Consider the following 25,326-nt stretch of genomic DNA (forward strand, 5'->3'; position numbering starts at 1 on the left):
TTGAGCAACCATTTGTAACTTAAAAGCCTTCATGCAGCTAGAAACAAATCCAGCTACGCAGTTACAGATGCAGGGAGCAAACAGCAAGAACAGAACAATCAGCAAAGTTAAAAGTCACATTATGTCCACAGTTAAGGTACAAAGTGTTGCACCAGTCCATATTAGGATTATTAGATGTCATCAGATTAAGAAGAGGCATCACATATGGTTGCTGTTGTTGAAGGTATTTGCAGACTTGGAGAAAGTCTTTTCCTTGAAGTGGAGATGTCCACCATGGGAAGCCTTCCACTGATGAAGAGGGGAGTGCTCCACAGACCCAGCAGTTAGACCAATTGTGGAATGTGGCATAGGAGTGAGCCCAGGACAGGAAGGTATTGTCTTGAGGATCAAACAGCAGACTCAGGACTTTTGGAGTCAGCAGAAGCAGGCTCACATAGATTATCAGGCCCATCTGAAAAGTAAAGTCAGAGCATAGGAAGTAAAGACATAAAATGACATCACTTAGTTCTGGTCAGGGTGCCACCTCTTAACTCAAGTGTGAGGTACCCACAAATCAATTCCTGGCCCTTTGACTGCTGTGAGAGGAGAAAGAATAACCTGGTAAGGGCCTTCCCAGAGGGGCTCAAGGGATGGGTCCCCAGACCCCAATGTTTTTATCAAGATCTTGGTTCCTGGCTCAAATAGAGGCTTGCTTGACTCAGAGCCTGGGTCAGAAGTCACCTCCCAGAGTTCCTTTAATGCCCGTTGAAAAGCTGAGAGCTGAATTAAATAATTAGTTAATTCTAAGGCTACAGGGTCTAAAACAATGTCTGTGAATAAGAAGGGACTTCCATAAATACATTCAAAGGGGGACAGTCCCTCCTTTTGGGGGGCAGTTCGAGCCCTCATTAAAGCTATGGGTAGAACTTTTAAGCATTGCCCTGCGTCTCTTAAGTTAATTTGTGCAGAGGTCTCTTAATAATGTCATTAGCTTTTACAACCTTTCCTAAGGATTGGGATCTCCAGGAACAGGGAAGTGACATTCTATTCCTAGAGCTTTTGACAACCCCTGAGTTACAGCAGCTGTAAAGGCGGAGCCATTGTCACTCTGAAGGCTCCGTGGCAGCCCAAACCTGGGGATAATTTCATGGATTAAAATCCTTATAACCTCCTTAGCCTGTTCACTACGACAGGGAAAAGCCTCAATCCATCCAGTAAAAGTATCCACCCAAACTTGTAACCAAGAATGTCCATTTGCTTTTGGCATATGAGTAAAATCAATTTCCCAGTCCTCTCCAGGATATTTTCCACTTTGTTGTAACCCAGATTTTGCTAGCTTTTCTGTCTTTCGGTAATTTTTCTGACAACCTTCACATCCTTTGATAATGCTCTTTAAAGTTTTCATTATATTTTTACCTTCAAACAAACGAGAAGCCATCTGGTAAGTACTTTCAACACCTAAATGAAAACTCTGGTGTAAACCCTTAAGAATTTTCCATTGAACATTTTCAGGAATTATTAATCATCCATCCTCGGACTGTAACCATCCTTTATCAGTAATCTTTGCTCCTCTTTTCTCGTATCTTTGTAATTCTTCTGCAGTATATTGTGGTTTTTTCCTGTTTCATAGGACCTGTCCAGATCAAAGGCGTCTGCAGTGAAGGGGTTTCATAAAGTGCCACTCTTCTGGCTTCACGGTCAGCCAGCTGACTATCCTTGGCTACTTTACGCCCATCCCTGCTGTGCCCTTTGCATAACAGCTACTTCTTCAGGACAATATATAGCAGTTAGAAGTCTCTCGATCTCTCTGAAATGCTTAATAGGTTCTCCTGTTGCCATTTTAAACTGTCTTTCTTTCCATATTGCACCATGAGCATGTAAAGTCAAATAAGGATACTTAGAATCAATGTAGATATTTATTTGGTGCCCTTTGCTTAACTCTTGAGCTCCAGTCAGAGCCACAAGCTCTGCTAGCTGAGCACTTGTTCCCTGGGGGAGAGATTTTGCTTCTAAAACCTGTTTAGCTGTCATCATGGCATAACCTGCTTCCCATCCCAAACAAAAAACTGCCATCCATAAATATTTTCATGTCAGGTTGTCAAATGGAGTCTTCCCAAGCTGCATAGTTTAAAGTTAGAAATTCCCAATAGTGGTTAGGTGTCTCATTTTCCCTCTCAGGAAGGAAAGTGGCAGGATTTAAGTTCCCACAAACTTTAAGCTTAGCTATTGGTCCTTCTAACAACAGTGACTGATATTTAAGAAGCCAACTGTCTGTCATCCAAATATTAACTTCACAGTTTAAGATTCCACTCCTACAGGCTGCTGGTGAGGCCCTCAGGGTTGTGTCAAAACACCCAAGGCAATACCTTTTCTTTCAGTGTCAAACAAATTAAAGTCTGACCCTGTGGGCGAGCTCAAAGCAGGAGCTTGCAGGAGAGCAGTGTGAAGAGCCTTAAAAGCCGTGTGAGTATCTGGAGACCACACCAGTTTGTCGGTTTGGGCTTGTTGAGTTTCAGTTATAAGTTTATATAAAGGCCGGGTAAATTCCCCATAACCAGAATCCAAATGCAGCAGTAGCCTGTGATTCCCAAAAATCCTCTCAATTGTCTTAAAGTCACAGGTAGGGGATGATTTAGTATAGGTTTAATTCTAGAAAGCATACTGAAAAATATTTGGCTCATTTAGGGATTTCAGACAATAGAGTATAAGAATTAGGCACCATGGGGTGTAAAGGAACTGCAGCCTCATTTATTATTTGTAAATCTTGAACTAGTCTCCATTTATCATTTGACTTCTTTATACCCAAAATACGAGTGTTGCATGAACTGTTACAGGGAATTAATAGTCCCTGCTCCTTTGAATTCTTGATGATGGGTTTTAACCTTCCTTAACCTCAGGTTTCAGTGGATACTGTTTTTGATGTGGAAATAAGTGCAGGTCTTTGAACTTGACAACTACAATAGCATTCTGTGTTCCACCCACAGATTTTCCATCAGCACACATTCTAGGATTTACATTTTGTTCAATTAATGGGAGAGAAAGGGACAGCTCCATATTCATGAAAACAGAGGCATGGACCTTGCTCAGTATATCCCTCCCCAAAAGGGGTGAGGGAGACTCTGGCACGATCAAAAACTTGTGTGAAAATAGCACAGAGTCCCAGTTGCAGCTTAGAGGACAAGTGAAATAATAACGTTTGGCTCGTCCTGACAGTCCCACTATGGAAGCAGATCAGAAAGAAAGTGGACCAGGGGCTTCAATAAGCACAGAGTAAGTTGCCCCAGTGTGTAAAAGGAAATCGACGGATTGGCCCCCACAGTTATTAGTAACTGGGGTTCCTCACGTGTGATTAGGATGGGAGCTTGTGTGGGGACCCCCGGGCACCTTCAGTCCTGGTTTTCTTGAAACCTAGGTCCCTAAAACCTATGCCTCTTGGGGCAGTCTCTTCTCCAGTGTGGTCCCTTGCAGACAGAACATGGAGCTGGGGGCGGCTTAGACACCTGAGGGCAATCCTACTTGAGGTGCTCCTCCTTTCCACAGTAATAGCAAGCCCATCCCTTTTCACCTGGGTCCCTCTGGGCATTTTTCTCAGGCTGTTTAAGAACGGTTCTGACAGACATAACAAGGGCTTCCGCCTGTTCCCTTGTCTTTCTCTGCCTTTCTTTCTTTTCCTCATATTCCCTGTTCGAGCCAGGTGCAACAGATTATCTAAAGACTGCTGGTCCATACACCTGTTTTAATAGCTTATGGTGGATACCTGGAGCCAACTGAGTGAGAAACCTATCCTTTAATCTATCTATCTATCACTCTCCCCTCTTCACTTTCAGGATCAATCTCAGTGAATCTGTGATGGGCTTCCTTCAGTCTATCTAGGAATTTACCAGGAGCTTCCTTCTCTTCCTGTTCTGTGTTTGCCAATTTGGCAGAGTTTAAAGTCTTAGCACGCGCTTGCCTGAGTCCTTCAAGAACACATCGGACAAAATGACTCTGATCCCATCTTCCTTTAGCTGTGTTATAGTCCCAGTCTGGTTCTATAGTTGGGACCGCCTGATTCCCAGTAGGGAGGGCAGCTATCTCGTCCTCTCTCTTCCCTACTGATTCATTACCAAGCCGTTCATCTCCAAAGTGACAGCTTTCCCCAAAACTCAAGTTTTTGAGTGGGGAGTTAGTGTTTGTCCCAGAACATACATCAGTTCAGTTCAGTCACTCAGTCGTGTCCAACTCTTAGTAACCTCATGGATCACAGCACGTCAGGCCTCCCTGTCCAACTCCCAAACTTTACTCAAACTCATGTCCATTGAGTCGGTGATGCCATCTAACCATCTCATCCTCTGCCATCCCCTTCTCCTCTCACCTTCAATCTTTCCCAGCATCAGGGGCTTTTCAAATGAGTCAGTACTTCACATCAGGTGGCCAAAGTATTGGAGTTTCAGCTTCGACATCAGTCCTTCCAATGAATATTCAGGACTAATTTTCTTTAGGATGGACTGGTTGGATCTTCTTGCAGTCCAAGGGACTCTCAAGAGTCTTCTCAAATACCACAGTTCAAAAGCATCGATTCTTCAGCACTCAGCTATTTTTATAGTCCAACTCTCACATCCATACATGACTACTGGAAAAACCATAGCCTTGACTAGACGGACCTTTCTTGGCAAAGTAATGTCTCTGCTTTTTAATATGCTGTCTAGGTTGGTCATAACTTTTCTCCCAAGGAGTGTCTTTTAATTTCATGAGAATTAAAAGCATGAGAATTATTTGGAGCTAATTAATTTTTTTAGAGGACACATGATCATCTCTGAAACCCAGGTCAAGATGGCTCTTCTGTGAGTCACACTGACAAGAGAAATCTCATTTCAAAGGCAGTTTCTCTCCATACCAGATAGAAGGAAGACAGTCTTGAGAAACTCTTTATCAATAGGAAAGGCTAAGATGTAAATCTGCACAACAACCATACCCTTCTTTCCTTTTGTTTTTATTTGTTTATTTGGCTGCGCCGAGCTGACCTTCATTTAGTCAAGCCAGATATTTAGCTGCAACATGCAAACTCTTAGCTGTGGCATGGGGGATCTAGTTCCTTGACCAAGGATTGAACCTGGGCACATTTCTTTAGGAGGGCAAAGCCTTAGACACTGAATGGTTTCTCCAAAGAACACACAAGGTACACATGTTACTAAACTGGCTTGTACAAGTCAATTAGTTCATACTACAACACTGTATGTTTACAATGATTTAAATGGTAAATGGCATGTTATTTATTTTTAATTACAATGGCAAAAAAGAATGTAGTACTGATACATGTTACAACATGAATAAACATTACAAACATTTTTAGTGAAAAAAATTCCATACAGAAAAGGCCACTATGATGGCATATTCACCTGTCTGCTTTAAGTCCACCAGGGTTGTCCAAATGACCAAAAATCTCAGTAACACTCCAAACAAAAACTAGATGAGGATGGGAAAAAAGATATATTCATACAACTGGGACACTGCGGAAAGTGGAAGTAGGCCTGTGAATTACATTATAATGTGGAAACCATATGATTTCCTGATTTCGGTGGTTACGTGCTGGTTCCGCAGAAGAAAGCGTTCATTTTGGATAAAACACATGGAGTATTTTAGGTGATGTGGTAAACGGAAGTACTTTTTACCATTATTAGGAGCTTTCTCTACATTCTAGATTACTGGAAAGTAAATTATTTTTCAAAACAACCACATCAATACACAAAAGAAAATCAGGTAAGACAGGCATGAAACTTTCTTATAGAGGCCAAGACTTACCGGATCAAGTTCAAGGGAAGCTGTGATAATCATTGTCCTTGCAGGAGTATGGCATGAAGAAGCACCATGGAAAGAGTCCATTAGTAGCCACCATGTCTTACGTCCTCTGGATGACCTACTGCAGGAGAAACAGATTTTACAAATAAAATTTTCTACATAACTTCATAAAATGGTATTAGAATACATTCAGTAAAGTTGAATAACTTGAAATCAATATACAAAAATCAGTTGTGTTTCTATACACTACTAACAATCAGAAAAAAATTAAGAAAATCCCACTTATAATTGCATCAAAAAGAATAAAACATCTAGCAACAAATTTAACCAAGAACATAAAAGACCAGTAGTCTATTTCCATATGATAGAAACTAGGTAACTAGAAAGCACTGATAAACCAAAGAAAACACAAATATATTTATTCCACACTCAAGCACTGGAACAATGAGTAATTAGAATGTCCATTCCAACCAAAGCCATCCGCAAATGCACTGCAATCACAAAAAAAATATCCAATGGCATTTTTCATAGAAATAGAAATATTCCTAATATTAGTCTGTAACTAAGGACCTTGAAAAGCCAAAAAGACTGAGAAAAAGAACACACCTGGTAGCATCTTCCTCTCCGACTTCAAACCACATCACGGAGCTGTAGTAACCACAACAGTGAGGATCTGGCACGAACACAGACACATGGACTCGAGGAAAGAATAGAGAGCCCAGGAATGAACCCGCATGTACGTGGTCAGTTCATGAAAATCAAACCAGGAACGTGCCAAGAGGAAAGGACAGTCTTCTCAAGAAACAGTGACAGGAAAACTGGCCACCTACACTAAAGAACATCACTGGTCATCCTCTAGCTCATCTAACAGAAATTTAACTAAAACCCCACCATTTGGCACATGGACCGCTTTCCCCCCTGAGTCCGCTGCGATGGACCTCCGGTCAGCGCTCAGCTGGACACAGGAAACGTCTACTTCGTCCTCATTTTTCCCTCCTGCAGTGCCTCCTTGCTGGCGGGCACTGAGGCAAGCCCGCTCCTCTCAGCCTGGAAGCAGCCCTGTTATCCAGAAGCCCGAGCCCTGATGGCCCTGAGACAAAGCTCCCGCCAGCTGGTCACCGAGCCCAGTCTGAAGGCAGAGCGTCCTGCACCCGCGGGTCAGAGGGGGCTTTGGGGCCCCCTGCGGGCCGCTGGAGAAGAGCAGGCAGCCCCGCGCTCACACAGCCCAGCGGGCTCCCCCAGAAGCAGCTCTGCGGTGAGCGCTCAGACTGGAAATCCAAACTGAAATGGAGCAGAACAGCTCCATGACCCTCCTCAAAACACGGTAAGGAACAATCAGAGCCTGTATGGAATGCCGCCATAGAAAGGAACACATTTGAGTCAGTTCTAATGAAGTGGATGAACCTAGAGCCTATTAAGCAGTAGTCAGAAAAACGAATATCATACATTAACGCATATATATGGAATCTAGAAGGCTGGTACTGACGAATCTGTTTGCAGATTAGCAATGGAGACGCAGACAGAGGCAACAGACTTATGAACAAGGCTGGAGGACAAGAGGTGGGGGGTGAATGGAGAGCAACATGTGCACCAACACGGGTGAGTAAGACGGCCAGCAGGAATCTGCGGTACCACTCCTGCGGTCAATCAGGGCTGACACTGGGGCTCTGTGATGACCCAGAGAGGTGGGACTGGGCGGGAGGAGGGAGGGAGAATCAAGAGGGAGAGGACACATGTACACCTATGGTTAAGTCGTGCTGATGTATGACAGAAATCACACCAATACTGTAAAGCAATCATCAATCAATTAAAAATAAATAAATTTTCTGTATGGCTCAGGAAACTCAAACAGGGGCTCTGTATCAACCTAGAGGGGTGGGATGGGGAGGGAGATGCAAGAGAGGTTCAAAAAGCAGGGGATATATGTGTACCTATGGCTGATTCATATTGAGGTTTGACAGAAAACAGCAAAATTCTGTAAAGCAATTATCCTTCAATTAAAACAAATAAATTTTTAAAAAATAAAAAAGTAAATATGTTTTAAAAAAATACGGAATGAAATGAACATAAACACAAACTCTGCAACTGACACCATAATTAAAAAACTATAAAAATTTTAGAAAACAACAAAAGGTGTACATGACCTGTGGTTTGGTGATGAGTTCCAACACATAACAAAAAAAGCCAACTTACCAAATTTTTAATATAAATTAATTAAAACACTGACTTTTAAAAATGTATACCTTTACTTGGTGAAGGACCTTATTCAAGAAAACCAAAAGACAAACTGTTAAGGGAACCACTGACCACCAACCATTGCCAGGCTCCAGAGAAACCACTTGCAGGAGTCATCCTGCAGCAGGAGGTCCTGGTAAGGAACCAGGAACTAACAAGCTACCACCAACCAGGATTCTGGAGCGGTCAAAAGGAGGTGGGAGACTCCAGTCCAGAGGTCCTACCAACTTGCCAGGATCCTCCTCACTGGAATCCATCTCGGCTGAGTGACGCGTGTGCCCCCAGGAAGGATCCCAATTCAGAATGACTGGCAAGAGACAAACCAGAAACTAACCCAGTGACCATAAAACCTGAGACTGTGAGGCACGTGGCAGAGCAGTTCTCTCCATTTCCCTCACCCTCCTGCCCTCCGCCCCGGCAGCCCTTCCCAATAAAGCCTCTCGCTTGGATAGCACTCCGCTCCTCGGACAACTCATTTCCAAGTGTCAGACAAGAACCCACTCTCAAGCCCTGGAAGGGATCCCCCTTCCTTCATGAAAACCACAATCCAGGAGAAAGTATCTTCAAAACACTATCTTGCAGAGAAGGAAATGGCACCCCCTCCAGTATTCTGGCCTCAGAAACCCCATGGACAGAGGAGCTTGGTGGACTACAGTCCAACAGCAGGGCATTTCTGAGGGGAGGAAACAGTCCCAGGGAAGTTGAGGCACTCGCCAAAGGCCCCAGAGCTTTTGATAGCACAGCCAGAACTGTGGCTGTGGATTTCCAGGTGCCAGGCCTCTTGATCCCGGCCTCTCTCACCAGATACATGTGTGGAAAACTAGAATCTAAAATATGCCCTGGTGGCAACGTCGTAAAGAATCCGCCTGCCAGTGCTGGAGATGCAGGTGTGAGCCCTGGCATGGGAAGATCCCACATGCTATGGAGCCCGTGTGCCACAACTGCGGAGCCTGTGCGCTAGAGCCTGGATGTCACAACGCCGAGCTGACACACTGCAACTACTGAAGCCCGTGAGCCCCACAACGAGAGGAGCCGCTGCAGTGAGAAGCCCGCACACCACTGGATATGGCCCACGCTCACCCAAACTAGGGAAAAGCCCACACACGAAGACCCAACACAGCCAAAAATAAATACAATCGTTTTCCTAAAAAAAAAATGCATGTCTGACAAAGAATCTGTACTCAATTGTCCAAGAACGCTAGAGCAAACAAGCCCATTCATAACTAGTAAAGACTGAAATAGACACCTGGCCACGGAGGGTCTACTGATAGTAAACTATCAGACAAAAACATACTCGAGATACTGGTGGAATGCATGCAGAGCGTGCAAAGGTGCCTAAATGGAGAGCAGGGAGACCCAGTTAAGAGAAGGGACTCAGGATCAGGAAAGGAAGTGAGGGAAGGAGGCTCGTCATCATATTCAGAAAAGCCCAGCCAGAGAGTTCTGCAGGCGGAAGGAGGAAGCAGGCTGGAGCTGTGTAGAGGATGAAAGGGGGAACTAAAGCAGGGGCCCCCAACCTCTAGGATCTAATGCCTGCTGATCTGCAGTGGAATTGGTGTAATAATAATAGAAATAAAGTGCACAAGAAATATAATTCACTTGAATCATCCCAAAGCCTTCCTCCACCCCTGTCCATCAAAAAATTGTCTTCCACAAAAACACCTGAAGTCAAGGAAGGAATTTCAAGTGTACTCAGCTGTCCCAGGTTGCTGGCTTAGGAAGATGCCAAAGCAGGGGTGTCCCAATAGGTAGAACCTCCCTTGCGAGGGGTCCTCAACAGACCTCCAATAGCCTTGGATATGATGGGAGAGACTTGTTTCATTTTTTAAATATCCATGTGGGATAAACTTAAAACCTAGCAATTCTATTACAGTCCTCATAATAAAGTTTTCTTTACTGATCTGTGAAGTACCAACTGTGAAGACCACTGTTCTAATAGACCTCATAGTGTTGCTGACCCTTCCATGGATATAATTATGTGAAACTGAACTTATTCAATAAAAACTATGAGGCATCTGCCCTGTGCCCAGCACTCTCCCGAGGTTGGGGATGCAGTGAAAATACTCCGTAAGACGCACAGCTGGTAGGCACATTCTTTAAAAAAGCCGTTTACCTTTTCACCCATAGTTTATCCTCAATGTCAACCCTTGCTGATTCAAGACCATGCTGTGTAGAAAGTTCATCAAAAACCCAGGAGCCAGGGTTCCTGGAAGGACATCCCATTCTCCCTTGGACAGTCCTCCACCCTCTCTGGGTCTGTTTCCTCATCTGTAAAAACATGGACATCTGACTATAATTCATTCCTGGAAACCAAGGGTATTGAGGGAGAGGGGAAATATCACCCAGGCCTACTCTAAGGCCTGCAATGATGGGCCAGATTTAAAGAAAAATATGTCCTCACTGGTTTTCAGTTAGACAGACAGATACAATGCCGGAAGGAGCCCCTGGCCCTGTGGGGTTTGCCTGGGAAACTTGTCTAGGAAATTCTTACTCATCAGGAGATGGCTCTGAGCTGAATTTCCACAAACAAGGGCACCCATGCAAAGGACAAGCCTGCAGAGCTCTGTGCCCATCAGCCACAGGAAGAGACTGCCTGTAGGTTCCCAATAGCTCAGCATTTACAAGTGACCTCCCAGGGCCTTTGCCAAACTGCTGGGGCACCACTGGGTTTTCCGTTTCCTTCCCTTTTCTCACTCTTTTCTCAAAAAATGCACATTTCTTCATAGAATGCCACAGTGGAAGGAAAACAGACCTTCAGTTTCTAGCCCTCAATTTACAAAAAAGCTAGAGGTTCCAGGGGTTTTGTTTTTAAGCCAAAGAACAACATAATTTAAAATTTTTAAACGTTTAAAATGAATTTTTATTCAGTTCCAAGATACCAAACTCATTGCACATGGTCTCCATAGAAAGGCCCCCTCAACAGGACAGCCACAACTCCACATTGAAAGGACAGCAAGGTGCCCTCCCCCCTTCTGTTCCACTGGGTGGCCACCAGGTTTTTTAATCCATGCCCCTCTCAGGGGTAATTCTGAAAACCTTCCCTTTCCCTGGGCTTCCCTGATAGCTCAGCTGGTAAAGAATCTGCCTGCAACGCGGGAGAGCTGGGTTCAATCCCTGGGTTGGGAAGACTCCCCTGGAGAAGGGTTAGGCTACCCACTCCAGTATTCTGGCCTGGAGAATTCCATGGACTGTAAGTCCACAGGGTCCCTAAGAGTCAGACATGACTGAGCAACTTCCACTTTCACTTTTCCCTTTCCCATTCCAGCAAGAGGCCAAGGGCTGGCAAGACTGCAAAAGAGAAGGAAGCAGGGCTGAGCCAGCCATCCAGAGTGGGGCTTCCCGGGGTCCCAACAGGTGAGATCTCCATGAAGGATAAATACCTTGGACTCTCCATTGGCCAAAGGCGACACTCTCACAGCAACGGCCCCTCTCAGGTTCTGCTTACAGAGACCTCACTGGGGGCACTAGGCTGCTTGGGAAAACCATAACTGAGCTTTATGCCAGGGGGTAGGCTTGGGAATGCCCTCAAAACCTTATCCCAAGGGTGAGCCCTTCCCAGGACCGCCAGGCTAGGGGGTGCCAAGGCTGTGCCAGCAGGTGGATGTAATATGTGTTTCCCTGCACGCACCGTCACTGAGCTCCAGCCCCCTCACTGCGGTTCACACGGACCCTAGCGGGAGCAGGAACCCACAAAAGGAGCACGCGCATCCACCGTACGCTGGCTCCCAAGACCCCCACCAGCTCGCCTGGGACACACGGCAGGAGCTGGGAGGAGGCGCACAGGGGCACCAGGCGCCCTCGGCCCCAGACCCACGCAAGGGGCGCTCCTGGGAAAGGCGCGGGCCTCACTACAGGGCCCGGGGGAACCGCAGCCAGGGCCGAGCAAGCCCCGCCGCACCCGGACCACGTCCACGTGTAGCTGGAGAGTCCATGCACTCGCTGGCCGGGCATCTGTCCCTTTCCCGCCAGCACCAGGGAGGAAGCGTGCCCATGCCCCACCACGAGCAATGTGTGGTGCATGAATTCCCTCTGCAAGCACACCGTGCCAGGCTGGACTCGCCAAGGCCAATGCCACCAGGAGAACCACGTGGCGGGCCTGGCTTGGGCCAGCGGGGCTGCAAGCCCTTGCAGACAGCCCAAGGTTTTAAATGGAAAAAGGACTTGAATAGACCCTTCTCCAACTTTTCCTCACCTTTTCCTTCAGGACCTCCAGCTCCCGGCAGGTCCTGAGGAGATGGGGCTCCTGTCAATGTGAAAGGACGCCACAGGGTCCCAAAGGTGAAGCCCCAGTGCGTCCTGAGGAGACCCGGCTTCCATCAGCATCATCTCCCCCTCCAGTTGTCTGGAAGCCCAGGTCAGGTGGTCTGGTGTTTCCATCTCTTGAAGAATTTTCCACAGTTTATTCTGATCCACACAGTCAAAGGCTTTGGCATAGTCAATAAAGCAGAAATAGATGTTTTTCTGGAACTCTTTTGCTTTTTTGATGATCCAGTGGATGTTGGCCATTTGATCTCTGGTTCCTCTGCCTTTTCTAAATCCAGCTTGAACATCTGGAACTTCACAGTTCACATACTGTTGAAGCCTGGCTTGGAGAATTTTGAGCCATTACTTTGCTAGCGTGTAAGATGAGTGCAATTGTGCAGTAGTTTGAGCATTCTTTGGCACTGCCTTTCTTTGGGATTGGAATGAAAACTGACCTTTTCCAGTCCTGTGGCCACTGCTGAGTCCAAATTTGCTGGCATATTGAGTGCAGCACTTTCATAGCATCATCTTTTAGGATTTGAAATAGCTCAACTGGAATTCCATCACCTCCACTGGCTTTGTTTATAGTGATGCTCCCTAAGGCCCACTTGACTTCGCATTCCACAATGTCTGGTTCTAGGTGAGTAATCACACCATCATGGTTATCTGGGTCCTAAAGATCTTTCTGTATAGTTCTTCTGTGTATTCTTGCCACCTCTTCTTAATATCTTCCACTTCCGTTAGGTCCACACCATTCACACCACACCTGTGAGCTCTGTTAAGCTCCATACATATGCCAGCACCCACTGCTGGAGGGTGAGGAATAACAGGAACTCCCCCTCACTGCTGGGATGCACGCACAGTCACTTTGTAAGACAGCTGGGCAGTTTTTTCCAAAGCTAAGCAAGTTTCACCTTGGTATCCAACAATCATGCTTTCAGCATTTAGTCAACTGTTTTGAAAATCCATCTCCAAACTCAAATAAGGATGCAATTATGCACAGCAGCACTATTCATAATAACTAAGAACTTGAAGAAATCGGGATATCCTTCAACAGAAGCATGCAAACAAAGTGGAGTACATCCATGTCAAAGGCGACTAGAATATGCCACCCCAAAATATGACTCTCTGGCGTAAGGATTATTTCAGTGTAAAAAAAGAGAGAAAACTGAGTAGTGATTACCCTTTTGTGAAGGACATTTACAATGGAGAAAGCTCCGCATTTAAGGGCTGTCCCTCTTTGCACCAGAAATAGATGATTAAATCTCAAGTAGCTCTTATCAACGGCAAAGTTCAGGCTTAAATCTGCAAACAATCATTTGCTTCTTTACTGTGTTTTGCATGATAACCTGTCATAATGGCTTCCCTCTCCCCCAAGGTCTTCCTTTTGTTTGCATCTGAAGATGGCATTTAAGGTGATGAAAGTGAAAGTTGCTCAGTCTTGTCCAACTCTTTGCAACCCCATGGACTATACAGTCCATGGAATTCTCCAGGCCAGAATACTGGAGTGGGTAGCCGTTCCCTTCTCCAGGGGATCTTGCCAACCCAGGGATGGCACCCCGGTCTCCCACATTGCGGGCGGATGTAAGGTGATGGCTTTGAGCATTTCAGGGAGTGACTCAGTTTTCCAGGGTCAGTTCAGTTCAGTTCAGTTGCTCAGTCGTGTCTGTTTGCGACCCCATGAATCACAGCACGCCAGGCCTCCCTGTCCATCACCAACTCCCGGAGTTTACTCAAACTCATGCCCATTGAGTCGGTGATGTCATCCAACCATCTCATCCTCTGTCGTCCCCTTCTCCTCCTGCCCCCAATCCCTCCCAGCATCAGGGTCTTTTCCAATGAGTCAACTCTTCGCATGAGGTGGCCAAAGTATTGGAGTTTCAGCTTCAGCATCAGTCCTTCCAATGAACACCCAGGACTGATCTCCTTTAGGATGGACTGGTTGGATCTCCTTGCAGTCCAAGGGACTCTCAAGAGTCTTCTCCAACACAACAGTTCAAAAGCATCAATTTTTCGGCGCTCAGCTTTCTTCACAGTCCAACTCTCACATCCATACATGACCACTGGAAAAGCCATAGCCTTGACCAGACGGACCTTTGTTGGCAAAGCGATGTCTCTGCTTTTCAATATGGTGTCTAGGTTGGTCATAACTTTCCTTCCAAGGAGTAAGTGTCTTTTAATTTCATGGCTGCAGTCACCATCTGCAGTGATTTTGGAGCCCAAAAAAATAAAGTCTGACACTGCTTCCACTGTCTCCCCATCTATTTCCCATGAGGTGATTGATGGGACCAGATGCCATAATCTTAGTTTTCTGAATGTTAAGCTTTAAGCCAATTTTTTCACTCTCCTCTTTCACTTTCATCAATAAATAGGAGGTAGACATGTTATTAAACTTCTGGGTTTTTTCCTGGTAATATATTTTTTCTTTGTTGTGTTTTTTTTGTGTTTTTTTTCAATGGGGAAGTCTCAACTAAGAACCTAGAATAGTACAGGAAAAATTTTTTTCCTCCCATACACATGCAATGAAATACTGCTTAGCAAAAGAAAGGAATGAGCCATCACCCCAAAGGACAAGGATAAACATTATCTAATATGTATATTGTTAAGTGAAAGAATCCAGTCTCAAGAAGCTGGACACAATATGATCACCTGTGCAGAAGCTTCAGAGCCAGTGTCCACTGGGAGATCTTGCCCTGCACATGGGTTTCAACTCCACAACTCGGATCAATTTCCAGAGACTGTCTGCTTTTTAGACACAAAGCAAAGTCCTAACATCCAGTATGTCCACTGCCCATGAAAAGGCACATTTGATCTGGCTACAGTGGCATATGGGGCACCTACCAACCTGGGGCGTTCATCTTTCGGTGTCGTATGTTTTTGCCTTTTCGTACTGTTCATGGGGTTCTCAAGGCAAGAATACTGAAGTGGTTTGCCATTCCCTTCTCCAATGGACCACGTTTTGTCAGAACTCTCCACCATGGCATGTCCCCACATGGCATGGCTTATAGTTTCATTGAGGAGTTAGACACTGTGATCCAAGTGATCAGTTTGGTTAGTTTTCTGTAATTGTGGTTTCCATTCTGTCTGCCCTCTGATGGAGAAGGATAAGAGGCTTATGGAAGCTTCCTGATGGGAGGGACTGGCTGTGGGAGAATCTGGGTCTTGCTCTGATGGGTGGGGCCATGCTCAGTAAATCGTTAATCCAATTTTCTGTTGATGTTAGTGGGGCTGTGTTCCCTCCCTGTAGTTTAGCCTGAGGCCAAACTATGGTAGGGGTGACGCGGGTAATGGCAGTGATGGCGACCTCCTTCAAAAGGACACATGCCAGGACTGCTGTATTCAGTGCCTCTGAACCCATGGCAGGCCCCTGCCAACCCACGCCCCTGCCAGAGACTCCTAGACACTCACAGGCAAGTCTGGTTCAGTCTCTTGTGGGGTCGCTGCTCCTTTCTCCTGGGTCCTGGTGTGCACAAGGTTTTGTTTGTACCCTCCAAGGGTCTGTTTCCCCAGTCCTGTGGAAGTTCTGTAATCAAATTCCACTGGCCTCCAAAGTCAAATTCCCTGGGGGTTCTCAGTCTGTTTGCCAGGTCCCTAGGTTGGGAAATCTGTTGTGGGTCCGCGAACTTTCTTAACAGTATGAGAACTTCTTTGGTGTAACTGTTCTGCAGTCTGTGGGTTGTCTGTTCGGCAGCTCTATGGTGGGTAACCCTGAGTGACCCAGGTCTGCTGCAGCCAAAGCCCCTGTCCCTGAAGCAGGCCACTGCTGACAGATTAATATATATATATACATATATATATTTTTTTAATCTATTTTAAAATAGACTAAAAACCTCTTAATATTCACAAGGCCTGCAGGGCTCTAAATGACACTTGCCCTGAGGAAATGCCCAGGGGTAACTCATTGGAAAGTAACAGTTGCTCAGACTAAAAGTGACCCCTCACAAAGCTGCTGCTGGCCGTCATCATCATTATACAAAGCCCAGGCCAGCAACGTTGATCTAGAAGAGGAAAGAGGGGAACACAGCGCTCACCAACCTGCCCTAGCTTCTGAAAATGGACACAGGGACTTCTCTGGTGGCCCAGCAGCTAAGACTCTGCACTCCCAGTGCATGGCGTCCAGGTCTGACCCTTGGTCAGGGGACTAGATCGCACAAGCCACAACTAAGAATTTGCATGCCACAACTAAACATTCTGTGTGCCACAACTAAGACTCGGCGGAACCAAATAAAAAATTTTAAAAACAAATTTAAAATAATGAAAATAAAAATGGATATAAAATCTCATCAGTAAGCCAGGCACCCATGACAGATAAAGCTTCAACCTGAAAAAATATCAGAAAAAGGCCCTGCAAATTGCAATGTTTCTTCCACTCAATAGTAACCAGAAGGCAAGGCAGACACATGTCACACTTGACAGCAAAAGCCACCTTCTTTCTACAAAGAACGCGATGATTTTGGAAGAGCAAATCGGCTTTCATTGAGAAAGAAGATAAAACATGACAATTCCACAGGAAGGATTAGTCGCTCCCATGGTATTAGTTAAGATCAAGAATCCGAAATAAAGAAGTAAGTTGAATACTATTAATAATTATTAGGAGGTAGATGTATGTGTCTGAACTTCAATGTAGCACACGGTTTTCATGTGACTTTTTCTGGGTTTGTTTCTTCATGAGGGTTAGTGACTTTGAAGGTCCCGTCTACTGTTCAGATTTAATAATGTTGAGCAAATGATTTCTTTAATAAGACTGCAGATTACAAATGCATGCATTTGAAGTATAACAGATGCCATGTGAATGAAAATAAAAATGACATATTTACCTAGCCCTAAGCAGTTTTGTTTTGTTTTTTTTCATCTAAAACTTTCCTTATAGTGGAAATCTTAAGATTTCCAACAGGAACATGAACTATATAGGACATGAACATCAACTATGAACTACATACTGGGACTTCCCTGATAGCTCAGTTGGTAAAGAATCCACCTGCCAATGCAGGAGACCTGGGTTTGATCCCTGGGTCAAGAAGATCCCCTGGAGAAGGAAAATGGCAATCCACTCCAGTATTCTTGCCTGGGAAATTCCATGGACAGAGGAGCCTGGTGGGCTACAGTCCATGGGGTCATAAAAGAGTCAGACACAAATTAGCGACTAAACAACAACATAGCATACCAGGTACCCCGGCTGACTCTCACTACAAACAGCTACCAATGTTGAAGGAAAACTGTATGACATCTTTTAAAATGCATCAAAGAACTGGCAAGTCAGCAAGGAATATTTACATGTCAAACAAACTTAAGCAAAGGCTGGAATTCAGATAGCAAGTGGAGCTTTGAGAGTGGGCAGCGAGGGCATCTGCAGAACTGAGCACGTTCTCCCGCTCCCCCCAAAAAGGGAGGTCTCTAGGGAGGGCCCTCCAGAATAAGGCAAGATCCCAAAGGGTTACATCTTAGTGGAAAGAAGATGGCACAGAAAACAGCCTATATCAAGTCACGGCACCAGAAGGAGAGGGTTACCGTCCCCCTGGGACAATCTGTAACCACTAGACAGGCCCCAGGGACTGCAGCCCAAAGTCGCACACTGTACAAGATACACTTCAGGTAGATAAAGAGAAATCCCAAAATGAAAGGATTCAATGCAAGAAGGAGTAAGGACCAACTAAAGTAGTCAATAAGAAATAAGTGTATCTAGGGGCTTCCCTAGTGATCCAGTGGTTAAGAATATGCCTCCCAATGCAAGTGTCATCGGTTCAATCCCTGGTCTGGGAAGATCCCACATGCCACAGAGCAACTGAGCCAGGGCACCACAAATACTTAGCTCACGAGCTACAACCACTGAAGCCCGTGAGCCTCGTGCCTGCACTCAGCGACAAGAGAAGCCACCGGCAGCCACAAGGAAGAGCAGCCCCTGCTCACCCTAACCAGAGAGAGCCCATGCAGCAGTGAAGACCCGGCACAGCCAGAAAATGAAATCAAACAAATAAGAAACAAGTGAATCTAAACAAATACAGGACTAATGATGTCTTCCAAAATTAAAAAATAACTAAACTACACACCTATGGAATAAAAGTTAAGGCAGGAGTATTAGGAATTAAAGTGTGTTAAGGTCCTAACTGCTTGGGAGTAAAGTGTAAAGACACTGACTAAAGTTAGAATTTGCAAAGTTATGTAAATTGAGAGATATGCTACGTTCATGAATCAGAAGATCAGTATCATAAAAACATCACCCCTATCCAAATTGATATGTAATAAATTCAATTCTAATAAAATTCAAAGCAATTCTAATAAAAGATTCCAACAATTTTTACGGAATTTGATAAGCACAATCTAAAATGAAGATAGCAAAAAGCCAAAGCTTTACCAGATACCAAGAATTGTTATATAAGAACTTAAAGGGACTTCTCTGGTCCCTTTGGCTAAGACTGGCCCAGTGTTTAAGACTCCTGCTCCCAGCGTAGGGGACCTGGGTTTGACGTCTGGTCTGGGAACTAGATCCCACATGCCGCAACTAAGAGTTTGCAACCTGTAAGTAAGGATCCCATGTGCCACAACTAGAAGATCAAAGATCCTGCGTGCCACATCTAACACCTGGCACAGCCAAATAAATAAATAAAAATTAGGGGAAAAAAAAGAATTTAGAATTTAAGTCGATGGGATATTGGCACACAGACAGAGATAGATGGTAAAGAGCCCAGAAAAAGACCCATACATTTGTGGACACTTGATGTACAATAATGGTTACTGGTGACTTTAATGATCCACAAGAAAGGAATTTATTTTTCAGTACATAGAACTGGCTTAATCTGATGTGCTTATTTAAAAACAGGAAAAAAATTAGCTCCTATCTCAAACCATATAAAAAATTATTATGAACAGACTAACGGCTTTAGTGTAAAAGGTAAAAATCATAAAATGTTTGGAAGACAATATATGGGGAAATACCTTTATAAACTTGAAGTAGGGAGGAAGTTCTTAAAAAGAAATAAGAAGTGCTAACTATTAAGAAAAAGTTAATAGATGACATTAAAATTAAGAATTTCTGTTCATTAAAAAATATTAAGACTGACAAGACAAGCCACAAACTGGAAGTGGATGGTTGTGGGGCGGGGGGGGTCTTTGTATAATAAAAAGACAATTCAATAAAACAATGAGGGAAAAGATTTAAGCAGCTGTTTCAGAGAGGCTGAAAGCTGAACAATCCATTAGTGCATGAAAAGATGCTCAACCCACTGATAACCATGAAGATGCAAACCGAAACCACAGCAGCTATCACTGAGCTTCCAACGGATTAGTACAAAGCTTAAATCTGACAATACCGCTGTTTGGAGGACATGAAGTGGGAAGAACTGTCCCTTGAACTGTAAACTGGGGACACCACTCTGGAAATGACCTGGTGTAACTCTATTCAAACTGCAGGGGCACACACTCTCGGATTCAGTCCTCCTCCCTGGGGTGTATCCTGAAGGCTGCACACACGCGCCCAGGAATGGTCATAGTACCACTGTCTGTCTCAGCAAAGTACTGGGAACAAATGTCCGTCAAAAATAGAAAGGATACGTAAATTCTCACACAACAGAACATGGATCAGTGAAAACGATATGCAACATGGATTACTCTCAAGAACACGTTAAGCAAAAAATTTAGACCTTGAAAAAAACAAGATGATGTACTGAGTTCAAAAACATGTAAAATTAAATAAAGTGACATTCTTTAGCAACACAAACACATGTGGTAAAACTAAAGAAAAGCAAGAGACAGGAATTCCCTAGCGATCCAGTGGTTAAGACGCAGCACTTGCAGTGTCATGGCCTGGATTCAGTCTCTGCTCAGGGGACTAAGATCCCACAAGCCACGGGACCAGAAAAACAGTAAAGAAAAAAGAAAAGCATGAAAACAGTAAAAGCGAACTCCGTGATTCCGTGGGTGGGAGTGGGGCGGGACCAGGGAGGGGCACTGCAGAGGCAAAGGCAGCACTCTTCCGGGTGGCGGGTGTACGGGTGCTCCTTGCATGCTCACCCTTCAGGCGCTACATACTCTTTTCTATCTACTCAGTATTCAGCAAGACAGCTTACAGAATTAACCAGTGTTATTTCTGACTTTAAGCCGTGACTTGAAGCATTAACTTGGGCCACTGACTGAGTTATACTCAACCAGGAAAGTCTCTGACAGGGGCCCACCCAGCCCTGAGACTACAGAGATGAGAAATGCTTCAGCAGCCAGGCTTCTGAGCTGGAGACAACTTCCCACTGGGCCCTGGAGCCTTCCACTCAGGACAGGAAAGGTACTGCTTAGATGAATCGGGTCAGTAGAGGAAGTGGGGTGGGTGGGGTAGGGGGAACAGGTTCTACTGCCAGAGCTTTTAAGACCAGAAGCTGAGTACATTTCTGAGGTGACAATGAACCCACCAGGGCTGCTTTCGGCAGACTCCCAGCAGGAAGTGCCACCTCTGAGCCTCTGCACACTGCTCTTTAGAGTCGAATGAGCAACTCTCAGCTCTAACCCTGCCCCCGCTTCCTTCCTCTGAAGCTCAAGGCTGACCTCTCCAACTCCTAACAAGCGGGTGTGAATGTAAGAGCCCATGTCCGGGCTTTCTGTACCATCTGTGACTACATCATTGAGGTCAACCATAGGCGGCCCTCAGACTCTTAAGCTACTGATACCCACGAGGACCTCTGAGAGGGCCAGACACCTGGAGCAAACGCCAAAATCACTCGCTGCTAAAATGCCTACTCTTTGTGACCTCTATTATTTCAATCATTGAAAAATGTGGCTGGTGAAAGTAGATTATGGTAAATTACGGTCTCTAGGATGATATGCTTTGTGCACAAAATGTGCTTGGAGGTTTTCATTTCCTGTGAGGTTGGAGTCCCTTCCTCTGGTGGTGTCCGTTACCCTGCCAGACACCAGGTCTGAGAACCTATGCCACCCGTGTGGCACCATCCTTGGGGGAATTCCAGGATGGCAGAGACTGGGTTTTTTTTGTGGCAAACTGTCCCAACTGAAGCTCTGTCCACAGAGGCTGCCCTTTCAGCATTCTAGACTGAAGGCTCAGTTTATGTGCAACAAAATCAAGGCACGTGACCCTTTAAAATGTCTCCCCTCCACACACATACAGACATGCATGAGCACACAGACGCAGCCAAGAGTTACCTAGGACAGGAACCGGGTCAGACCTGAGAGGGTCACTCACTTTCCTATCCTAGGCATTTTTCTTCCTCAATTCTGCACGCTTTCTCTCTTGACCCTCACAGGTTGTTGTTAGATCATCCTCTCCTAACTAACACATGGTAACACTAGATACCAACTGTGGACTCAAAGACTAAATAAAGCACGTCGTGGACTGTGACTCTTCACCACCTCACAGAGCCCTCCAACATCAGTCATCCTTCTGTGCTCCACACAACTTCTGAAGAGACTGCTGGCATTTCCGACACTGTACTGTGATTGCACACGTGCTCAGCTGTATCTGACTCTTTTTGACCCTATGGACTGTAATCTGCCAGGCTCCTCTGTCCATGGGATTTCCCAGGCAAGAATACTGGAGTGGGTTGCCATTTCTTCCTCTAGGATCACTTCTTGACCTCCAGGGGCACTCCTGCATCTCCTGCAATGGCAGGTGGATTCTTTACCACTAAGCCACCTGGGAAGCACATACCATGATTACCATGTGGCTAAGAGCGCCCTGATCCAGGGATCCAGCTCCCTCATCTCCACAGCCTGAGCCCCCAGTGCAGTGTAGACACGTCAAGCACAGAAAACACCAGCTGTGTGAGCAAGCCTGGACTCGCTGGGCCCAAGCAACATGAACAACTCAAAGCCAGAGGGGCCTGCCTCAGGGGCCCAGAGGCCTGAGGAACACACCCCACCCGGTTTCACCAGTGAGTGGACTTCCCTCGGGCCTACTGTCAGAGTCAGCAATCCAGTCACACTGGGGACAGAGCAGGTGCTCTCAGCCAGCTTTCCCTCCAGCACTGGAACAGTCGTGATTCCTCCTTTGGTTGTACACCAGAGGCAGGGGTTTGGGGACACACTGTACAAAAATATGTATATTTAAACATTAGAACCTTAAAAGGAAAGGGTATGTGCTCCCTACTCTGTCTTTCTCTCTCTGCCATACGGAGTGCATACACAGTGGCAGGAGCCAGAGCAGCCTGCTCAGTCCACGAGATGGAAGCCTGGGTTTGAGCAAGGAGAGCCACATGATCAATGGACCCTTGCTTCTGGATGACTTCACAGAACAGAGTGAGCTGCCCTGACCAGTTCTGGACTGCCCACTTCCAGACTGTTAAGGGACAGGAATAAATTTCTATTTCCTTTCAACCACTGTATTTTGGAGCATTTTAGATTGTATGTAATTAAAACAAGGTGTGAACACTGCCCAGGGATTAACCTAGCAAGATCTTTGTCAGCAAAACGACAACGTTATCAACATTCTCCTAACCAAACTACCTAGGATTTTGTCATTACTGTACACTTTTAAAGAAAGTTTTCTTGAAAAGGTGAGTTGAATCACGCTGCGCCTAGAGAAGGACGGACAAACTGACCTCCTGGTTTGTTTCATCCTTGAGTCTTAACAGACATACCTCAGATTTCCAAGTAGCCCAGGCTACTCTGGACGGCTTGACGGGGGAAACTCCAGCTTGGCTCTCCTCCTCCAGATCATTACCTGAATCAAAAACCAAGTGGAAAATCTGATGAGAACCTGTGGGATTCTAAGAGCTGCTCTGTATCCACCAAACACAGGCAAATGCAGAGCACTGAGCGCAGAGCCTGGCACAACAAAGTCAGTGCTCAATAAATATTACACTGGATTGTCACTGGGCTGCTGCATGCCAGACCCTCTGCTGGAGAGCTGGAACACAAAGATGAATAAACCTAGTCCCAGTCCCCACAACTCAGGAAAGCCCCCTACACTCAGGAAAGCCCCCTAAACTCGGGAAAGCCCCCTACACTCAGGAAAGCCCCCTAAACTCGGGAAAGCCCCCTACACTCAGGAAAGCCTGCTGACCAAAAGGCACAGCACAAGGTTGATGAGCAAAAGCAACGAGGCTGTGCCCAAGTAGTCTTGCAGCACTAGCATTCCCCTGGAATGTCCCAGATCCCGTGCTTCTCACTCCAGACCCTCACCCCGGTGACATGTCCCTTCCCACAACTGTAGAGACCTATGATGGATGCTAGATCACCACAGGACAGCTCCATCTGAATGTTTTACTGCATTTACTACAGACATGTTCAAAACAAAATTTGTCTTCCCTCCTTAAACCCCCTCCCCATTCTGTTCCCTACCCCAGCGAGCAGCATCACATCCACCAGTCAAAAACTCGGAGCCAACCCGGACCTCTCCCCCAGCCACTAAATCCCCCATCTAAGTCATCACCAACTTTGGTCAAGTCTACCTCCAACACATCTCTCCCCACGTTCTGCCTCTAGTCTAACTCAAGGCCATGGTCATCTCTCACTGCCACAGTTCTAGCAGCCTCTTAACGGGCCTCCAGGGCCATTCCCTTTAGTCTTCACTAGAGTGATCTTTCTAATCCACAAATCTGATTCTTAAATGTGTCCTCACTAACCCAAAACTGCAAGTCCACAGCTAGGTTTAAAAGCCTCCTAGGGGAGATTCCACTACAGGATCCGTGGTTGGGGAACTAAGGATACCTCATGCCCCATGCCTGCTTCCCTTCCCCAAAACAAGACCCCTGAGGACCAGACCATAGACTAGTCTCTTTCATCTCTGTCCCCAGGCAGCTTTCTCACACATTACATCTTCAACTAAGAATACTCTTTCTGCCTGCACTTCCCAAGCATCCTTCAGTTCTGATTCCTGGGGAATAGAAGCCTTCCTGGATTCACCTAAACCTCTACTCAGTGTCTCCAGAGCAAGAACTTTTCTGCTTTTCTTCCATCAGATCAGAATTGCCTACGTTTCTGTATGTCTCCCACGTGAGTTTCTGAGTTCTGGGTGATGATGATGATACAAAAAATAACAGCAACAAGCACACACAGCATTTACTTTGTGCCAGCAAGCCTTCTCAGAACTTTACCCCTGTTATCTCACTGAACCTTTATAATCGGTTTAGGAGGCAGATTTCATTCTCAACTCTCTTTAAGAATGAGGAAACTGAGGCAGGAGGTGAGGAACCAACGTGCCTAAGGACACAGTTGGCAAGCACCGAGACAGGATTCAAACCCGGCTGCTTGGTTCCACAGCCGAACTTTGTAACCACGACGCCGGTCTGGGTCACTCGTTCCATCCTCAGAATCCACGAGGAGCTGAACCACTGTCTGCCGACCGAACGAAAGAATGATATGATCCCATATGGGCAGCATCGGTCTCCACCAGGACCAGCTCCTCCAGGCCCTCGCAGGCACGTGTCCTCGACCCCGCCGGCTAAAGGGCGCGGCGCCGGCAGCCCGCCAGCCCGCGGCCTCAGAAGACCCACCCGGCGGCGCGCCGGTTCGAGGGGCGGTGACAGCCGCGCGGCGGGGGCGGAGCTGCCACCAGCTGGGTGTCCGCCCGGAGGCGACTCGCGCTGCCTCACCCGGACGACGAGTCCGGTCCGCCCGCTCGCCGGGCAGCGCCCTGCACCCTCACGTTGTGCGGGGCCCCCTCAGTCCCGGGTCCCCTCGGTCCCGGTTCCGGTCCAGTCCACTTCCCTCCGTTCCCCCACAAAACCATCCCCGGCGTCCAGCCGCGCCCCATCCTCCGCCGCCTCCGCCCGATTCCTGGGACAACCCCCACCCCACCCCCGGCCCCGATGCTTGCTCACCCTCACCCGCCATGTCCCGGACCCCACCGCAGCGTGAGGGGCGTCACGGCCGCGAGAAGGCGGGACGGCACTTCTGAACAGAGAAAGGGCGCCGCCATGTTAGAGTCGGGCGGAACCGACCGCGCTGGCTTCCCAGCGCAACTTCCGGCGCATGAGCAGCGCCCGCCCTAGGAGTAGCTCGCGGACACGCGCATGCGCCTAGTAATCCAGCCGGTCTGTGAAACAGACTGCGCTTAGAAATGTCCTTGGGTTAGGAAGCGTTCAACCCTTCCTTGAAAGTTTTACACTTCAAATGTAAAAGTAACAGCTTTTACGTGTTCGGCGCTTCCTGTGT

At 46.4% G+C, this 25,326-nt stretch overlaps 1 long non-coding RNA gene across 1 annotated transcript; it reads right to left on the bottom strand.

Annotated features, from left to right (window-relative positions):
• Positions 1–25,119, bottom strand: LOC122698215. The gene is made up of 4 exons (XR_006342287.1): positions 24,993–25,119; positions 22,809–22,891; positions 5,761–5,878; positions 1–451 (listed from the first exon to the last, which is right to left on the bottom strand). It is a non-coding gene; the product is annotated as an uncharacterized LOC122698215 (long non-coding RNA).
• Between the last annotated feature and the right edge of the window lie 207 nt (positions 25,120–25,326).

The sequence above is a fragment of the Cervus elaphus genome, chromosome 8, assembly GCF_910594005.1.
Source record: "Cervus elaphus chromosome 8, mCerEla1.1, whole genome shotgun sequence".
NCBI classification, from domain to species: Eukaryota; Metazoa; Chordata; class Mammalia; order Artiodactyla; family Cervidae; genus Cervus; species Cervus elaphus.